Below are 19,160 nucleotides of genomic sequence, written 5' to 3' on the forward strand. Positions count from 1 at the left end.
CTTCCTTACCCAGGAAATCCAAATAAATTACATTTCCCTTTCTTGCGTTAATGTGAAGACCACAGAAATACCTACCTTGGGAATCTCACCCTCTGCCAAGTTAGTGAGTAACCAGAGTGCAGTGTGTATTCATACTGAACATCATTTGGATGGGAATTTCACCTGTTAAACTCTGTCATGCAAGCCTGAAAACAGAAAAATAAACATCAAGTGTCCATTCAATAGCACTGAATTAATTTATTCAGAACCTTTCATTAATCATAAATCTGAATTGAAACCAATTTAACAGTAAGTCAGATCAAATAATGTTCACATTAATATTTAAATACTCTGTAAGTTTGCATCAATAGCTCACTAAATTATTTAAAAAGAAGTAAGATTACAGTTTAATTATAGAGGGCAACCAGTATCCCGGAAAAGACTTGTGGAGGGAGATAATTGCAGATCTGCCATCAAAAGAACATAATTTATCTCACAAGCAGCTATATGCTGCTCATGAACACTTATCTTGAAGGAACAACCTGTGAATACATAAACTAGTATATAAATGCTATTTTTAAATCAGGAATGCTCATTTTCAGAAGTTTGTTCTTTCGAAAATTATCTTCCATCTCCTTTAAATAGAAGGACTGCCATGTATACCAAATACATACAAAAAGGGTGGACCCCCAAATGACACAATTTGCTACTTGTTCAATAGCCAATGGTCAGTCTGCTTTCCCATACTTTCTTACTACCATGCCCATGTATTAACTTGGGGTATATGCCTTTAAAATAGAATACAGAGTGTCTCAGGATACACAATCTCTTTTCAGTACAAATACCTAGTTGGATCATACATGGGTCAGCATAAGAAATCATGACTCTCGAAAATGCCCCCAGATTCAGAATTACAATAACAAATATGTGTTGAGATGACAAGCTGCAATCATGCAGTTAGAATCTGGAGGAATAAATTTGCTGCACAGTTGGACTGGATGGTTAGACAGAATACTTCACACCATCCTAGTCTCCAAACTACAAATAGACTAGTGTCACCAAAATTTACATCACAGGGCATCATCTGTCCTACCATTTAGAGGTGCCATAGAATGTGCTAATATGATGTACAAGGATGATGACAGAAAGGAGAGGAACTCCCCTATAGAAGATATGCTGAACAAGTGACCAAATAAAAGCCTTTAAAATAGGAAAGGAATTTAGAGGGAAGATGCTTCTAGTTGGAGAGATACCAAAACTAGGGAGCATAAATACTACTAGGGCAAACTACTCTGGATACCAGAAGTCTGAAATAAAGCAATAACCACTGTAAATAATACACAGGTCACAACGCAATAGCTCAGGTTTATGAATTTTCAAATGTTCTCTTAACTGCTTCCTTCCCCACGTGGTACCAAGCATTTAGCTACTTCATGACAACATTCAATATGCTAACGCAGGGAGTGGCTGAGGAAAATAATTTAAATTCACTTAAGGAGAAGCCAGACAAGCTTATTGATAATTCAACAGAAGAACACAACATCAGGGTTGAAAAAAAATGGAGATTCACAAGGACCAAAATGCTCGCTTTGATTATTTGGGTGAAATTGACTGTTCTTGTGCTGTATTGCTTAATATCGTCCTCACTGAAGAAAAGCCCACCAAGGGAATAAAATAATCATGATGGGGATAAAATAAGAACAATTACACAAGTACAAAGAAAGGCCATAAAGGGGTTCATGGAACTCCCAAAGGAAACAATGTATTAAACAGCAGTCTGTGATGGCAGAGGACAGGAAACAAGACACAGATCAATGAGATGTGCGAGGTACTTAACCATGTTGTTGTTTAGGCAGTGTCGCAGCAGACACGTATAGTAAATGACGGATAAGCAACTGCTGTGGAAAGAAGTGCACATGGAGGAAGTGAAGTATAATTTGGAGGAGGATGGCTGAAATACAAGTGTAAGGTTGGCAGCAAAATTGACACAGAGAAGATGAAGCACAGAAATAGCAAGGTGAAGATCAAAGAGATAAGTACAGAGTTTACTGATTCATCAAAGGTTATAAAGAGATAATGCAGACACAGGCGGAGTTTCCAAAGTGAAACAAAACTTGTTTTCTGAAAGAGATCAAATGTTGAAGCAAGTGATAACAATCGAAATACCATACTGAGATTATTGGAGAAGAGTTACAAGGCAAGAAAGGAGGACCTGATTGGGACCCTGAAAATGTAAATCTGTAAGTTGCTGGTGAACGCAGCAGGCGAGGCAGCATCTCTAGGAAGAGGTACAGTCGACATTTCAGGCTGAGACCCTTCGTCAGGACTAACTGAAAGAAGAGCTAGTAAGAGATTTGAAAGAGGGAGGGGTCGGGGGAGATCCAAAATGATAGGAGAAGACAGGAGGGGGAGGGATGGAGCCAAGAGCTGGACAGTTGATTGGCAAAAGGGATACGAGAGGATCATGGGACGGAGAGGCCTAGGGAGAAAAAAAGAGGGAGGGGGGAAGCCCAGAGGATGGGCAAGGAATATAGTGAGAGGGACAGAGTGAGAGAAAGGAGAGAGAGAAAAAGAATATATATAATAAATAAATAAATAACGGATGGGGTACAAGGGGGAGGTGGGGTGGAAGTTAGAGAAGTCAATGTTCATGCCATCAGGTTGGAGGCTACCCAGGTGGAATATAAGGTGTTGTTCCTCCAACCTGAGTGTGGCTTCATCTTTACAGTAGAGGAGGCCGTGGATAGACATATCAGAATGAAAAGGGACGTGGAATTAAAATGTGTGGTCACTGGGAGATCCTGCTTTCTCTGGCGGACAGATCCATATATCAGGGTTCTATCTATAACTTCATATTTGAATCTTTGACTCAAATTCAAAGGTTCTTTCTTACAGCACTATGCTGCACAAAGATTAAAAATAGCAGAAAATAAATAAATAGCTTTAAGGTACAATCCAATTGGCTGCTCAGAACGCAGAACAGAAATAAATAAGACATATAACATTGCCTTTGGCAAAATTATGAAAGGAAGTAGGACACCAAGGAGAGAGACTGGAAATACATAAGTGTCAATAATGTCAACAATGTCATCAGGAAACTGAGAAATCACAAAGAAATATCAACAGTCATGGGCTAAATCACAGCACGGGTCATCAACAGCATGGGTCATACAGTTTACCCTATAAGTAGGAGAGTATTTGGACTGCAAAACCCCACCAGAAAGTGTATGTGATACCTGTAGCACCAGAACAGCAAAGATTTGAGATAGCCAATAATGGCAAAATGTGGAAAGTTTTTTTTCAAATGGTTATGGAACTTTAGAGAAGGGGGATATCGTCAGATGTGCAAACAAATAGAGGGGTCAGGAGAAGTTGGTTGGAGGGCCTTCAACATTCATGGAAAATATAACCTACGATGTCTAAGGGATCGCTGGGAGGGGGAATAGAGGACAATTAGCAGCTGTTGTACATTTATTTTGGACCACAGGGGACAATATTTTCATTGTAAATGTGGTCTATAAGAGATTAAAACAGAAATCAAGCACTATCAGAAGAATAGCATAAAAATTAATTGTAGTGAGGAGCCAGAATTTGGAACAACTTCTGCTCACAGATAATTTTATATTTGAATGATTTTATATTTCAAAAGATTTAGCTAACCAAAGTAATTATTATAGCGTTCTGGTGATATGCAATAACTGAACTGCAAAGCCAGGCAACTACCAAGTGCACTCACATTTTCAGCCAACAGATTTTGAGAATATGGAAATCATCAGTTTATTGGGAACTGCAAAGACGTGAGAAAATGCGGAGTAAATGAGAAGGCTGAAGTTTGAGAAAATACTAGAAAGGAAACCTGGAAAGTATTTTTTAAATGAAATGGTAACATTTTCAATGAGTGCATTAAGGGCACATATACAAGCCTTATCCCTCAGATAAAACAGAATTTAGTCACAATTTTGTATTATGAAGCAGAATTCACCCTCGGTATCATGGAAAAACAAACCAAACTGCCAAATCAAATTCACTGCGAGACACCCGAATTGAAAGCAAGTTATTTAGTTAACAAATAAAGATGAAAGTATAACCCTCACGGATGGTTTGGATTATATAGTTCGACAATTTCTAATAGACACATTATATATATAGGCATTGCAGAGCAAAAAAATCACAGCAAATTCTTTCTGATGTTGACTTACTTTCAACAGACAACAGAAACTATTTTTAGCAGTATATCTTCAAAATATAATGTGACCAAAAAAAAACAAATTTGCATGGCTTTGTTGGTAGCAGGTTGCTTATGCAGCCATTAAAGAATACCAATGCAAATACAGAGCCTTATGATAGTATGTCATTGAGGAAGCTCAGCAGATGCAGTAAGCCATCCGTCACTCAGTGATGAACTTTTTGCAGTGTTTGCGGACAGTGAATGATCTTTAGTGGTTTCGGAATCGAGCTTTTCATCCAGGTTGTGTCATAAGCGCAGCAGTCCTGTGTTTCCAGAACCTGATTTTAGAAAAAGCCAAAACTTGGTCATTTAGCAACTGCTGGCCAGAATCCCACCTGCTCTCAAGTTAAATTGCTGCCTCAGTATAAACCTCAATCTTCCAGAGGACTGTGTGTTTCAAGGGTTTGTAGGTTGCACAAAAGACTGATATTGCTCTGTAATTTATCAAGTGTGAGAACAACAATGACCTGTGTCTCCTGTCATGCATATAGGATGCACCCTGATTCCATGACTGAAGGCAATGGTATTCTGTTACTTGAGAAATTCTGAGAGAAAGCCATATTTGGCTCCCTCTTTCTTCATTGTAGTTTCTTCTACTTCATATGTTCTATATTGTTAATGAAGTCATCTTGTGGAGGGATTGAGATCAGAGTTTGGTGCAGATGATAGCAGCATTTTTCTTCCACTGCACTGTCTGTTACGATGCTCTGGTTCCCATCTCCCTACAGCTCTAGTCTAACCACTCCCCCTCCCCCAGTGCAGCACTAACAAACCTTCCCACTAAGTTACTAGTCTCCCTCCAGTTCAGGTGCAAACCATCCCTTCTGTACAGGCTTTACCTTCCCTGGAGAGCTCAATGATCAAAAATCTGAAGTCTTCCCTCCTGCACCACCTTAATCTGTATGATCTTCTTATTTCTGGATTTACTAGCAATCTTGACATCACAACCCTGGAAGTCCTGTCCTTTAACTTAGCACCTAACTCGCCAAACTCACTTTGTAGAACTTTGTCACCCTTCCTATCCATGTCATTTGAACCAATGTGGACCACAACCTCTAGCTGTTCACCCTCCCATTTAAGAATGCTACGGACTTGATCTGAGATGTACCTGACCCTGGCACCTAGGAGCAACATACCATCTGGGAGTCTCATTTGCATCCACAGAATCTGCTTTCTGTTCCTTTAACCAACGAATTCCCTATCACTACAGCTCGCTTCTTCTCCTCATTTCCCTTCTGTGTCACAGAACCAGACTAAGTGCAAGAGACCTGACCACTGTGGTTTTCCTCCACTGGGTCTGCCCCGCAACAGTATCCAAAGCAGTATACCTGTTGTTGAGGGGAATGGCCACAGGGTACTCTGCACTGGCTGCCTATCCCCTTTCCCCCTGTCCTGACAGTCATCCAATTGCCCGTATCCAAATGATCTAGAATTCCAGTTCCAGCTCCAACTCCAACAATCTGTTAGAAGCTGCAGCTGGATGCACTTTGTGCAGTTGCAGTTGTCGGGGACATGGGAGGTCTTCCTGTCTTCCCACATCCTGCACAAGGAGTATTTCACTTTCCTGCCTGGCATCCTCACTGCTCCAAATGTGCAATGAGAATAAGGAAAGAATAAATATTGGAAAAAAATCTACCTACGGCCTATGCCCCTCCTTGCCAAAGTCTCAACTCCCCACTCTAACACAGGCCCACTCACACAATGGCCACTCCTCTCAAACCTAACTTTTTTTGGATCTTCCCAAGTGCCTAATTATGCACAATCTGATGTCTCCTTAAGAACTGTGCTAACTGCCCCCGCTTGCTTCTTTTGAACTCTTTATTAGGTGTACACCTTTATTGGATGTACCCAAGTGTAGATAGAATGGTTGGGAAAGCATCCAGGAAATTATGTTGGGAAATGAGGGAAAATGTGAGATTGTTCAATTTGGCAGGAATAAAAGCATATTATTTACATAGTAAGAGCCTATAGAAGTCTAAGATGTTAACAGATCTGGTTTATCTTAGTGCACAATTTGCAAAAGGCAAAAACACAAACAACAAGTAATTAGGAATGCTAACAGGATCTTATTTTTTTCAATAGAAAAATTAAAACTAAAGAGGTTATGCCTTACAATAGGGCATTTGTGAGACAACATCCAGATTACCAAGTACAGTACTAGATTTCTTTTTTAAGTTGGGATATCGGAAGCAGCTCAGGTAAAGTTACTAAAGTTTTATCTGAAATGAGAGAGTTGCCTTGCAAGGAAAGTTAAGACAGGTTGGGCTTGCTTCTACAGTTTGGAAGAGCAAGAAGGATGTTGACTGGAACATAAAAGATTCTGAGAGGTTTTACAAGATGGGTGTAGGGATGTTTCCTTATGGGAAATTACAACAATAAGGGCCATTTTTAAAAATTACTCATTTAAGTGAGATGATTTTCCCCCTCATACATTGTCTTCAGAATGTTTTGCCTCAAAGGGAAATTGAAGAATTATGAATATTGAAAGCAGAGGGAGATAGGTCTTGATAAACTAGGGGTGAGAGATGATGAGATTATGCTCAATAAACGGTTAAAATCAGATCACATTAAGTACCAGAGAAGCTTGAGTAGCCTGCTATTTCTCCTAATTTGTATTCCTGTAAGTATTTTCATCCACTAAAGTACATCACCTCTGCATTTTTGATCTGCTATACCAACCCATTCTACAAGCCTGTCTTCCCCTTGTGTTTAATACATTTCCAGGTTTTGTATCCTCTATAAATTAGGAAAATACGTGCTACAGTCCAAATATACATCTGAAATAGAAACCCTACAGCACAATATAGGCCCTTCGCCCCACAAAGAAATGATTGACCTTCTACAGAACACAAGGGAATTCATCCAGCTTTCCTCATTTATTCATGCAGCTGTTGTCTCTTTTATGCAATAGGCTTCAACTTCATTGCTAAACCCTACACCTAATGTTAAACACATGGACTTTCAGGACGTGCATCAACTGGACAGAGTTCTTCCCATTACATCAAAGAATTGTGTCAAACTACAAAATTTCTGCTCGTTCTGCATTATCAGTGCTCTACTGTAGAAGAGATCATAGCGCTGAGGGCAATAAATATATAGTATAAGAATGGATGAAGAATTGACTCAAAGAGTTCTGATAAAAGTTTATTCTCCTGAAACATTAACTGCTTTTCATTCCACACATGCTATCTGACCTGCTGAGCACTGAATTGGAATTTTCTATCATTAAAAAAATAGACAACCCAGGAAGTGGATAATTTTCACATTGCCAAACTGTATGCCTTAGGAATCAGTGTTTCATTCAGCAAAGTAACTCCTTAAAGAACACAGCTATATTAGTCACCAAAATTTTTTGCAAGACCTGTGCAATCACAGTGGCTGCATCCTCCAATGATTAAAGTAGTCTCACTGCAACATCTCATGCTGAGTTTTGGTGCAGCAACTCTTGTGAGCAGCAGCCAGCACACCCTCAGGTGTGTTGGTTTTTAAACACAAACATTGCATTTCAATGTATGTTTCAATGTACGCTTGACAAATAAACTTGAATCTTGAGTTCCTTCTACTTGAGAAACCTCCACTTTATTGATGAAATCTTGCAATCGCCCAGCTACTTTTTTTTTAAATATTGGGGTAGGAAACTGGATATTTCATATAATCCAAACAAGCAGGACCTTCCCTTCCAAATTCTGAGTACTGCTGATCTTCTACCATATTGGTTAACTACTCAAACTCAAGCTACTTTTCAAGGTCTGCTTGTCACTCCAGAACAGTACACACTGGAGTGCCTCCCTGGCTTTTGATTCTGCCTTTCCACCTCAGTAGCTCCACAGATTCTTTTGTCATGTACTCCTGCTGTCCAAGTATCTCATTGCCAACCTGTAAGTATTTGCTTTTCTTGCTGCTTTGTGGTTAAGTACACATGTGAGCAGCTCTTGCTGATCTGACATTTGCTGGGGTTTCGATAGCTAAAGGTGCATTTCTAGACTGATGTTATCAAACTACACTGACAACACTGCTGGGAACATTGTGCTTGTATTCACTGCTAAGCAATTTCAATGCAATCTTTAGCTCAGCAGTGCACAATTGTTTTTGTACAATCTCTTTGTCAGCCCAATTTCTGGTTTACATCCTCCCAAGAAAGTCTCAGGTTCGGCTGCTGACCTTGCCATTCAGACCAGACATTTCACTATATAGATGGGTATCCTCAGATTCCATCTAAAATGATGCCAGCACCTCACCAGCTGCACCTTGATCACTGCACCTACTTCCATGACAAGAGCCAAGTAACCTCACCACACCCAGACCCAAACTATGCTACTCTTCACTTTCTCACGTTTTCGGCATTTATTTTAGGACCAATACACATATTGATTGTGGCATTCTTAGTGATAGTATGTTAATACCCATATTATCAACTAACTTACTTTTTGGATGCAAGTGTAACAGAACCTCAGATTCCTTTTAAATTTCTCCCTCCCACTTTAAACCTATGCTCTCTAGTTCATGACTAGACAACGGGGTGACCTGTTGGGGCACCCTTTGAGAGAAGGGTGGTGCAGTCTGATGTGACCAGAATGTACATTAAATTTTCCTGAATGCTATTGGTATCGCTTTGCTTTGGAAACTGAAGTAGAAAACCTCAGTTTATTAAAGAAGAACAACACGTAGCAAAGCAAATATAGCTCTTCCTCGTTTAACGAAGGACACTTTTGACGGCATCATTTCTGGTTTATCTGCTGCCCTTGTATCTCTCGTTGTCATTCTGCAGACGTGCAGCCCTTTCATCCCCCTGTCTCTTCATCTCTTCTGCTGTTTGTTTTTTGTCTCTGATCCTGGAGATGTGCATTTCTCAGCTCCTTCGTCTCTTCATCTCTGCTGTATTGTCCCCTTTCTCTTTCCATGCAGCCTAATTAGGCTGACCTAATGCTGGATAGAAGATATGAAGCGGTAACATCAAAGGATGCTGACTATTCTTGATGATGTGGTTGGCGCTCTCCTAAATGGATGTGATATAGTCACCGCTGTCCTTTGACTGCGGCAAAGGGTTTTATGGGTGTCTCGAAGTACGTCATTACAATAAGATTTAATTATCTCTTATTGATGGGTGGCAGTTAGATCCGTCCCAATCCTGCACATGCTGATGGTGATTAGCAGAATGTGACCCCTCGAAATAGAGCTGCCCTGCCCTTTTGCTCTGGTAGGTGTCGCTGCTGAGGCTGGCTGTGCACATGATGGCAGATCGGCTCTCCGGTTAAAAGGGATCCTGTTGATTTTTGCAAATGTGCAATTTTATACGAATATATAACCTTGAATTTTGCCTGAATTCTGTAAGTTAGCGCATTTTAATTCGATTGAGCCAAAAAAAGTGCCACTGTAATGCACCATTTGCACTAATTGGAGGTCACAAACAGACAGACAGAGCATGAGAGTTTTAGTAGTATATAGATTCCACAGCCCTGGGAAAAAGACTGTGTACATTTATCCCATCTAGGTTTCGCTATCACTATCCAGGATATGTCCTCTTCTTACATCAGAGAGGAGTAGGAGCCTGAAGACACACACTCAATGTTTTAGGAACAGCTTAGACTACAAGACATAAGAGCAAAATTAAGCTATTAAGCCTATCAACACTGCTCCACCATTCAATCACGGCTGATGTAATTCCCCTTTCAATCTTATTCTACTACCATCTCCCCATATGCTTTGATACCCTTCCTAATTTAGAACCATTCAATCTCTGTTTTAATTATATGGCCAGTGGCCACTTTATTAGACACTTCCTGAACTTAATAAAGTGGTCACTGAGTGTACAGTGTGTATAAAAAGTATTCACCCCCCATGGAAGTTTTCATGTTTTACTGTTTTACAACATTGAATCACAATGGATTTAAATTTGGCTTTTTTTAAACACTGATCAACAGAAAGACATTTTTGTGTGAAAGTGAAAACAGATCTCTACAAAGTGATCTAAATTAATTACAAATAAAAACACAAAATAATTGATTAAGTATTCATCCCCCCTATAATATAACACATCAAATCATCACTGGTGCAGCCAATTGGTCTTAGAAGTCACATAATTAGTTAAATGGAGATCACCTGTGTGCAGTCAAGGTGTTTCAATTGATTATGGTTAAAATACACGTGTATCGGGAAGGTCCAACTGCTGGTGAATCAATATCCTGGCAAAAACTACATCATGAAGACAAAAAGGACACTCCAAGCAACTCCACAAAAAAGTTATTGAAAAGCACAAGTCAGGAGATGGAATCAAGACAATTTCCAAGTTACTGAATATTCCTTGGAGTACAGTTAAGTCAATCATCAAGAAATGGAAAGAATATGGCACAGCTGTAAGTCTGCCTAAAGCAGGCTGTCCTCAAAATCTGAGTGACCGTGCAAGAAGGGAACTACTGAGGCAGGCCACCAAGAGATCAATGACAACTCTGAAAGAGTTAAAAGCTTCAGTAGTTGAGACGGGAGAGACTGCGCATACAATAACTGTTGCCCGGGTGCTTCAACAGTCACAACTTTATGGGAGATGAAATCTCGGCTAGAGTTTGTCAGATGGCATGTAGAGAGTCTGAGGTCAGCTGAAAGAAGGTTCTATGGTTTGACCAAACCCAAATTGAGCTTTCTGGCCATAGACTAATTTCTATATTTGGTGTAAGCCAAACACTGCACATCATCAAAAACACAGCATCCCTAGCATGAAGGATGCATCATCTGTGGGGATGCTTCACTGCAACAGGCCCTGGAAGGCTTGTGAATGTATTTCGTAGCAAAATACAAGGAAGCCCTGGAGGAAAACCTGATGCAGTCTGCCAGAGAACTGCGACGAGGGAGATTTGTTTTCCAGCAAAGCAATGAACCCAAGTATAAAGCCAAAGTGACACAGGAATGGCTTAAAAATGACAAAGTTAATGTCCTGGAGAGGCCAAGTCAGAAACAGGACCTCAATCCAACTGGGAATTTGTGACTGGACTTGAAAAGGGCTGTTCACTCATGATTCCCATATAATCTGAAGCAGCTTGAGCACTTCTGTCAAGAATGGGGAAAAATTACAGTGTCCAGATGTGCAAAGCTAATAGAGACATATCCACACAGACTCAAGGCTGTAATTACTGCCAAAGGTGCTTCTACTGAATACTGACTTGAAGGGGTGAGTAATAATGCAAACAATTATTCTTGTGTTTCATAATTCTAATAAATTTAGACTAATTTGCAGAAATTTATCTTCACTTTGACACAAAAAGTCTTTTCTGTTGACGTATCAAAAAAGCCAAATTAAATCCACTGTGATTCAATGTCGTAAAACAAAAACATGCAAACTTTCAAGGGAGTGAATACTACTTATAGGCACTGTTATATTTGTGGTCTTCTGCTGTAGCCCATCCCATTTCAAGGCATGATGTTTTGTGGGATCTGCGCACCACTGTTGTAACACATTGTTAGTTGAGTTACTGACACCTTTCTGTCACTTCTAAGAGGACCACAACCTCGTCATAGTTTGGAGGCTTGCGTACCTCAATGCCCCTGAAAGCCACGTTGGCTGGAGTCAGAACTTTATGCTCTGGCTTTTAGTAGGGTCACCCATGCCCGACAGGTCAAAGGACAGAGGCCAGACTAAGAGTGGTCAACCAGTTCTCCAGTTCAGGAAGTTCAATCAGGATTAACAATCCTGACTGGTAAAACAAAATTGTTACAGAAACACAAACACGAGGAAATCTGCAGATGCTGGAATTTCAAGCAACACACATCAAAGTTACTGGTGAACGTAGCAGGCCAGGCAGCATCTCTAGGAAGAGGTACAGTTAACATTTCGGGCAGAGACCCTTTGTCAGGACTAACGAAGGGTCTCGGCCCGAAATGTCGACTGTACCTCTTCCTAGAGATGCTGCCTGGCCTGCTGCGTACCGGCAACTTTTATGTGTATTGCTTGTTACGGAAACAGCAATGTAGAATCCTACATCTGAGTGCGATGGTATTTCCGAGTTTCCATCCAGGAATTGCATGATTGACTATAGTGAAAACTGAGAGGAAGCTACTGACCTGATGAAGCAAGTCTTGAACACTGCGAGAGATAGAGAGAACCTTCATTGCTGTTCTAAATGCCAGTGGCATAATGGGCAAAAAGAAGGCAGCTTCCTTGACAGGTTGAACTAGTCTGGCCATTCTCCTCTGACCTCTCTCATTAACAAGATGTTTTTGCCCACAGAACTGCTATTCACTGGATTTTTTTTTCTGCTTTTCACACCATTCTATATCAACTCTAGAGACTATTGTGTATGGAAATCCCAGGAGATCAGCAGTTTCTGAGATAACCAAACCACACCATTTGACACCACTGTCAAACTCACTTAGATAACATTTCTTTCCCATTCTGATGTTTGGTCTCAACAACTAATGAACCTCGACCACATTTGCATGCTTTTAAGTACTGAGTTGCTTCCACCTAATTAGCTGATTAGATATTTGTATTACCAAGCTGGTGTACATGTGCATCTAATAAAGTGGCCACTGTGGGTACACAAAGTACCTTCCACAGCCATCTGCAGCAATGAATTCCACAGATTCACCACTCTTGGCTAATGAAATTCAACCTCATCAATGTCCAAAGGAACATTCTTCTATTCTGAGACTGTCTTGTGATTCTAAACTCTCCCAATATTGGGAACATCCTCTTCACATCCACTCTATCTAGGCCTTTCAGTATTCAGTAGCTTTCAAGGAAATCCCCCCTTATGCTTCTAAACTCCAGCGAATACAGCCCCAGAGCCATCAAATGCTCTACATATGTGAACCCTTGTATTCCCAGGATCATTCTCAATCTTCATCTGGACCCTCTCCAATGCCAGTTCATCCTTTTTTTTTTAAAAAAAAAATATGGGGCCCAAAACTACTCACAATACTCCTCCTTCCACTCTACCGTCGAATTTCTGACTGGTCTACTTCACTATTTTTCTCTTTTTGCACTATTCTTGCACATGTCTTACTGTAATATCATAATTCTTATGTATTGTGCTATACTACTGCCACAAAACAATAAATTTCATTAAATATATCTAGGGCAATGAATCCTGGTCTTACCAGAAATTGCTATATCACGTAAACTGAATAAAAAGAAGACATAAACAAGAGAATATCTGCAGATGTTGAGAATCCAAGCAACACACACAAAACGGTGGAGGAACTCAGCAGGACAGGTAGCATCTATGGAAAAGAGTAAAACAGTCGACATTCAGGCCAAGACCCTTCATCAGGACTGGAGAAAAAGATTAGACCAGAGTAAGGTGGTGTGGGGAGGGGAGGAAGACATTCAAGATAGGTGATAACTGAAACCAGGAGAGGGGGAGGGGTGAAGTAAAGAGCTGGGAAGTCGATTGGTGAAAGATATAAAAGGCTGAAGGGAGAACCTGGCAGGAGAGGATAAAAGGCCATGGAAGAAGGGGAAGGGGGGGAAGAGCACCAAAGGGAGCTGAAGGGTAGGTAAGGAGATGAGGTGAGAGAAGGATATGAGAATGGGGAAATGGTGAAAGAGAGGGGGGTGGCAATTATTGGAATTGTGAAAAATCAATGTTTATGCCATCAGGTTGGAGACTACCCAGACAGAATATAAGGTGCTGCTCCTCCAATCTGAGTGTGGCTTTATCGTGATTGTAGAGGAGGCCATGGACTGATATGTCGAAATGGGAAGTAGAATTAAAATTGCTAGCCACTGGAGATCCCAGTTTGTCTGGAAGACGGAGTGAAGGTGCTTGGCGAAGCAGTCCCGCAATCTCTGTCAGGTCTCACCGATGCACAGGATACAGTAGATGACACCAAAAGACTCTCGGGTGAAGTGTCGCCTCATCTGGAAGGACTGAATGCCAGTGAGGGAGGCGGTGCAGGGGAAGGTGTGGCACTCGTTCCACTTGCAAGGATAAGTATCAGGAGGGAGCTCAGTGGGGAGGGACGAATGGACAAGGAGGTCACGTAGGGAGCATAAAGTGTTGGGGAGAGGAAGGTGTGTTTGATGGTGGGATCCCATTGGAGATAGCAGAAGTTATGAAGAACGATGTGCTGCATGCAAAAGCTGGTGGGGTGGTAGGTGAGGAACCCTATTCCTGGTTGGGTGGTGGGTCGATGGGGTTGAGGGCAAATATGCGTGAATTGGAAGAGATGCGGGTGAGGGCTGCATTGATGATGGAGGAAGGAAAGCTCCTTTCTTTGAAGGAGGACATCTCATTAGTTCTGGAATTAAAAGCCTCATTCTGAGAACAGATGTGGTGTAGATTGAGGAATTAAGAGAAGAGGATGGCATTTTTATAACTGACAGAGTGGGAAGAGGTATAGTCCACGTAGCTGTGAAAATCAGTAGGTTCCTAAAAGATATCAGTCGATAAGCTGCCTCCAGACATAGAGACAGTGAGATCGAGAAAGGGGAGGGAAGTGTCAGAAATGGAACAGGGCAGCGTAGAAGTTAGAGGCAAAGTTGATGAAGAAGATAAGATAAGCTAAGCGTGCATACAGTTGTCGATGTAGGTAGGGAAAGTTGGGGAGTGATACCAGTGTAGGCTTGGGACATGCACTGTTCTATGTAATCAACAAAAAGGCAGGTATGGCTGGGACCCACATGATGAGCACCCATGGCTACACCTTTTGTTTGAAGGAAGTGGGAAGAGCCAAAGGAGAAATTATTGAGAGTGAGGACCAGTTCTGCTAGATGGAGGACAGTGGTGGTGGATGAGGACTGGTTGGGTCTGGTTGCACAGAAAGAAGTGGTGAGCTTTGAGGCCTTCCTGATGGGGTGGGGGGGGGGGAGGAATAGAGGTGTATAGGGACTGGACATCCAGAGTAAAAATGAGGATGATCGGGGCCAGGGAACTTTTACTCATGTATGTGAAGGATGTAAGAAATAAAGTCAATTCAATTCGGGTCATTGAAAAGGTCATGAGTGTGTGAAGTGTCGCGGAAGTAGCACAGGTACAACCATTTGCTATGAAATGTTCTAATATGACATTAGGAATTATGCCACTGAACAGTTTCCACACACAATTGTTCCTATGTAAATTGCTGAAGAAATTGGTTGTTTACTTCGGTAAATTCAAGTTTCAGTAGTAACCCCACAAGAAGGTTAAAAGCATGTGCTGCTCTTAAGATAGAATATGAACATGCTTAAAAAGCTATATTCACTCCTGGCATTCTCAATTAGCAATGTTAAAGCATTTGTACTTTAGTACAGAGCGAAAGAGTTTATCATACCTCCGTACTTTTTTCAATTCTGCCACTTTTTGAGGTAAAGATTACCAACTGACCTCAGAATCAGCTTGTTTTTACACAGATCTTACTATCTGGTATGCTTCAAAGAGATTAATATTGTCAGCTCACCAAAGAACTAAACTAGAATGAAAGGGTATCAAATCATTTAATCTAATCATTCAAGTATAATGTCACAACAAAAACTGAACAGCTAAATTGCAAAGATTCAAAAATTCAAAATTGAGTCTATACATTTAGTTGTGAATCTATTCATTGATTTATACACACACACTAAAAATTTCATCACAAACCTTCACTAATTGTATTTTAACCCAGGTACAGCCATTGAGAGGCAATCTTAATGGATGCAATTACTTTGTCAGGACAAAGTGGACATTTTAATAAATTATAGTTAGCCCAATAATATGGGAGTCATCACCAAGGTTTTTTTAATGCATTTATTCATCCCATTATATGCTTTGAGGTTTTGGTAACTGCTGGGAGTGTCTAATGTTGATTTTACAGCAGTTCAAACAGTTACATTTTCTCTGCAAATCTGGTAGAGCAGTATTTATATTGGTGGCACCTGAAAGGATTGAGTAACGTATAGAATGACTACACGCTTTTTTAAAAAAAAAATTAGGCAATACACATCAAAGTTGCTGGTGAACGCAGCAGGCCAGGCAGCATCTCTAGGAAGAGGTACAGTCGACGTTTCAGGCCAAGACCCTTCGTCAGGACTAACTGAAGGAAGAATTAGTAAGAGATTTGAAAGCGGGAGGGGGAGATCCAAAATGATAGGAGAAGACAGGAGGGGGAGGGATGGAGCCAAGAGCTTGACAGGTGATTGGCAAAGGGGATATGGGAGGATCATGGGACAGGAGGCCCAGGGAGAAAGACAAGGGCGGGGGGAACCCAGAGGATGGGCAAGGGGTATAGTCAGAGGGGCAAAGGGAGAAAAAGGAGAGTGAGAGAAAGAATGTGTGTATAAAAATAAATAATGGATGGGGTACGAGGGGGAGGTGGGGCATAAGCAGAAGTTAGAGAAGTCAATGTTCATGCCATCAGGTTGGAAGCTACCCAGACGGAATATAAGGTGTTGTTCCTCCAGCCTGAGTGTGGCTTCATCTTTACAGTAGAGGAGGCCGTGGATAGACATGTCAGAATGGGAATGGGATGTGGAATTAAAATGTGTGGCCACTGGGAGATCCTGCTTTCTCTGGCGGACAGAGCGTAGGTGTTCAGCAAAGTGGTCTCCCAGTCTGCGTCGGGCCTTGCCAATATATAGAAGGCCACATTGTGAGCACCGGACGCAGTATACCACCCCAGCTGACTCACAGGTGAAGTGTCGCCTCACCTGGAAGGACTGTCTGGGGCCCTGAATGGTGGTAAGAGAGGAAGTGTAAGGGCATATGTAGCACTTGTTCCGCTTACAAGGATAAGTGCCAGGAGGGAGATCAGTGGGGAGGGATGGGGGGGAACGAATGGACAAGGGAGTCGCGTAGGGAGCGATCCCTGCGAAAAGCGGGGGGGGGGGGGGAGGGAAAGATGTGCTTAGTGGTGGGATCCCGTTGGAGGTGGCGGAAGTTACGGAGAATAATATGTTGGTCCCAGAGGCTGGTGGGGTGGTAGGTGAGGACCAGGGGAACCCTATTCCTAGTGGGGTGGCAGGAGGATGGAGTGAGAGCAGATGTGCGTGAAATGGGGGAGATGCGTTTGAGAGCAGAGTTAATAGTGGAGGAAGGGAAGCCCCTTTCTTTAAAAAAGGACATCTCCCTCGTCCTGGAATGAAAAGCCTCATCCTGAGAGCAGATGCAGCAGAGACGGAGGAATTGCGAGAAGGGGATGGCATTTTTGCAAGAGACAGGGGAATAGTCCAGATAGCTGTGAGAGTCAGTAGGCTTATAGTAGACATCAGTGGATAAGCTGTCTCCAGAGATAGACAGAAAGATCTAGAAAGGGGAGGGAGGTGTTGGAAATGGAGCAGGTAAACTTGAGGGCAGGGTGAAAGTTGGAGGCAAAGTTAATAAAGTCAACGAGCTCAGCATGCGTGCAGGAAGCAGCGCCAATGTAGTCGTCGATGCAGTGAAGGAAAAGTGGGGGGACAGATACCAGAATAGGTACGGAACATAGATTGTTCCACAAAGCCAACAAAAAGGCAGGCACAGCTAGGACCCATACGGGTGCCCATACCTACACCTTTAGTTTGGAGGAAGTGGGAGGAGCCAAAGCAGAAATTATTAAGAGTAAGGACTAATTCCGCTAGACGGAGCAGAGAGGTGGTAGAGGGGAACTGATTAGGTCTGAAATCCAAAAAGAAGCGGAGAGCTTTGAGACCTTCCTGATGGGGGATGGAAGTATATAGGGACTGGACATCCATGGTGAAAATAAAGTGGTGGGGGCCAGGTAACTTAAAATCATCGAAAAGTTTAAGAGCGTGAGAAGTGCCACGAACATAGGAAGGGATTGAACAAGGGGGGATAAAACCGTGTCAAGGTATGCAGAAACGAGTTCGGTGGGACAGGAGCAAGCTGAGACAATAGGTCTGCCAGGACAGGCAGGTTTGTGGATCTTCGGTAGGAGGTAGAAACAGGAAGTGCGAGGTGTGGGAACTATAAGGTTGGTAGCAGTGGATGGGAGATCCCCTGAGCGGATAAAGTCGGTGATGGTGTGGGAGACAATGGCCTGGTGCTCCTTAGTGGGGTCATGATCGAGGGGTAAATAAGAGGAGGTATCCGCAAGTTGTCGCTGTGCCTCGGTAAGGTAGAGGTCAGTACGCCAGACTACAACAGCACCCCACTTATCGGCGGGTTTAATAGTAAGGTTAGGGTTAGTGCGGAGGGAGTGGAGAGCAGAGCGTTCGGAAGGAGTGAGGTTGGAATAGGAACAAGATGCGGTGAAGTCGAGACAGAACCCTAACCCATCCGTTATTTATTTTTACACATATTCTTTCTCTCACTCCTTTTTCTCCCTCTGTCCCTCTGACTATACCCCTTGCCCATCCTCTGGGTTCCTCCCCCCCCCTTGTCTTTCTCCCTGGGCCTCCTGTCCCATGATCCTCCCATATCCCCTTTGCCCATCACCTGTCCAGCTCTTGGCTCCATCCCTCCCCCTCCTGTCTTCTCCTATCATTTTGGATCTCCCCCTCCCCCTCTCAAATCTCTTACTAGCTCTTCCTTCAGTTAGTCCTGACGAAGGGTCTTGGCCTGAAACGTCGACTGCACCTCTTCCTAGAGATGCGGCCTGGCCTGCTGTGTTCACCAGCAACTTTGATGTGTATTGCTTGAATTTCCAGCATCTGCAGAATTCCTGTTGTTTGCGTTTTTAAATTCATTACTTTAAAAAAAAAATTAGCATTGTTTTTCAATTTAAATTGAGAAATATACACTTAGCACGTGAAATTGCCAGAAATATGAACAGCAAGCTGCAGGTGTCAATGGTAAAGCAAATGGTGTTAGATCCGGAATTTTTTTTCCAAAATACATTTGCAGAGTGTGGGAATGCTAAAAAGGCCCACTTTTTATTGTCAACTGCTGTATATCCTTTAGAAAGCAGCAAATACAAGACATTCTCGAATCAAAGCAAACCTATTGAAGGAAATCATACAGTGCCTTCAGATTAGTTGTAATAGGATTGACTAACATTTCTAAGTCAGGATGGTGCATGACTTATTGCAGAACCTGGTAGGTGTTGGTGTCTTCATATGCTGGTG

At 42.1% G+C, this 19,160-nt stretch overlaps 1 protein-coding gene across 9 annotated transcripts in view; it reads right to left on the reverse strand.

The window, feature by feature from the left end:
* LOC140191247 (EVI5-like protein) overlaps positions 1-19,160 on the reverse strand; it is a 265,130-nt gene that overhangs the window by 226,835 nt on the left and 19,135 nt on the right. For 8 of the 9 annotated variants that reach the window (XM_072248481.1, XM_072248479.1, XM_072248475.1 and 5 more), the window contains exon 2: positions 76-185. The exons of the other annotated variant lie outside the window; for it this stretch is intronic. The gene's annotated coding sequence lies outside the window, so the exon portion shown is untranslated. The remainder of the gene's footprint in view (positions 1-75; positions 186-19,160) is intronic. 9 annotated transcript variants of the gene reach the window in all.

Source organism: Mobula birostris, chromosome 32 (assembly GCF_030028105.1).
Source record: "Mobula birostris isolate sMobBir1 chromosome 32, sMobBir1.hap1, whole genome shotgun sequence".
Lineage (NCBI taxonomy): Eukaryota > Metazoa > Chordata > Chondrichthyes > Myliobatiformes > Myliobatidae > Mobula > Mobula birostris.